The sequence below is a fragment of the Pygoscelis adeliae genome, unplaced genomic scaffold (genome assembly GCF_000699105.1).
Source record: "Pygoscelis adeliae isolate BGI_AS28 unplaced genomic scaffold, ASM69910v1 Scaffold343, whole genome shotgun sequence".
Lineage (NCBI taxonomy): Eukaryota > Metazoa > Chordata > Aves > Sphenisciformes > Spheniscidae > Pygoscelis > Pygoscelis adeliae.
In genome coordinates this window covers 446894-448424 of record NW_008824402.1, presented here as the reverse complement: position 1 = coordinate 448424, position 1531 = coordinate 446894, and the positions used below count along the sequence as shown (strand labels likewise).

The window sequence follows — 1531 nt, the reverse complement described above, 5'->3', positions numbered from 1 at the left end:
CCCTAGCGGTTACGAGTTTGCTGTTCATATTTCTCTTGAAGTATTCTCTGCCATAAATGTTACATTGTCATGTGCTCAAAAGGCAAATTACCACATCCTGGCTGGGCTTTCTGTAGTTCCCATGTTTTGATACGTGGGATGATGCATTAGTGATAGGAAAGGTCAAGAGCCTGACGTGCTGATATTCCTGTCCTCACTCGAGAGAAAAAGGGTATTGTCATTTAGTTGTTCCTATGAGATAAGATCCCTCCATGAGAGTTTCCCAACATGTCACAAGTTTGTTGCACAACCATTAGCATTGTTGAAATCAATAGATAAATCATAGGAATTGAGATTTCTGGATGCTACACGCTTACTGATAATAATTCCCTAGTTAGTATTCAAGTAGCTCTCTATCTTCTGTATATTTAATCTCACAATCCTCCTGCTGCTGCCCACGGGGAAGGAAAGCACCACTCAGCCCAGTTTGTATCTAGAGAAAAGACAGAAGGAGGTATTCAGGCGCTTTATTAAATGCCTAAGTTGCCCAAGTGTAATGCATTTTACATTCAGAAATAACTGAAAATGCATAAAAAGCTTTGAGAGTGGAGCCAGCATCCAGAAATTGCACTCTCAGTGGAGTGTCCCCAGCATGAGGTTACAGCCCCTGCCTTTATCTTAATGTATTTTCTTCTGGCCTCATGAATCCTGCAGTGGCCCAACTTCAGCAGGGGACGGAGAACGGTCCCACCGTGGGTTACAGGATAGCCTGGTGGTTGGGACATCTCCTCGGGTTTGGGGTCAATGTGTTACAGTCCCTGAGAGCTGAAGTCTCACGGTCTCAGCTTCCCAGTGGAGGCCACAGGAAGACAAACAGGTTGGCGCGATTCTCACCAGAACGTACCGGGGGGGAAAGGAACATTGCGACATTTCAGAAAAAGAGATTTGAACTGAAGGGCGTTACTCAATTGTACTCCACTAACCAGAATATGTGGAAATGTTTTATATTTAAACTGTTGACTGTTAGAACAGTTTTCATCAAAATGTGGCTGGAAGACTGTCAAACAGATGTGCACGAAGAAATCTTAATTATGCAGTGTTTTTCTTTGGCCTGAGAGGCTTCAGTGTGTGATTTTTGGCCTGGCGCTGGGTGACTCTATGTGTGGCTGGGCACGAATTCTTGCCGTTCTGCTCCCTGTCAAGCCACAGGCTCTGAAGGGTGATTTGTTCTAGCTGCGCAAGCCCAGTGGGTCATCAAGGCTTAGGCAGGCCAGGTGTATGGCCGTTGGGATATCCTGTTCTTCCAGCTTGATTAACGCTGTTCTCTATTTGGACTGTTAAGGAGTTTTCCCCACAGTAAGAACACTAACTGAAGATCTGTTCCCAGAGGTTTGCTAGTTTGGGCAACGTGGCTTTAGGCTCTTTGTGTGTCAGTATTGTGCAAAAGCCCTAATAAAACTGCTGTTCTGAAGTGTTTGTGCTGACACCCTGATCTGTTCCTCCGCAGTGCGTGCCTTGGTGCAGGGGCAGGATTCCCACCAGTGTTAAGGGG

At 45.7% G+C, this 1531-nt stretch overlaps 1 protein-coding gene across 1 annotated transcript in view; it reads left to right on the top strand.

Annotated features, from left to right (window-relative positions):
• LZTR1 (leucine-zipper-like transcription regulator 1) overlaps positions 1 to 1531 on the top strand; it is a 36059-nt gene that overhangs the window by 32726 nt on the left and 1802 nt on the right. The window lies entirely within an intron of this gene.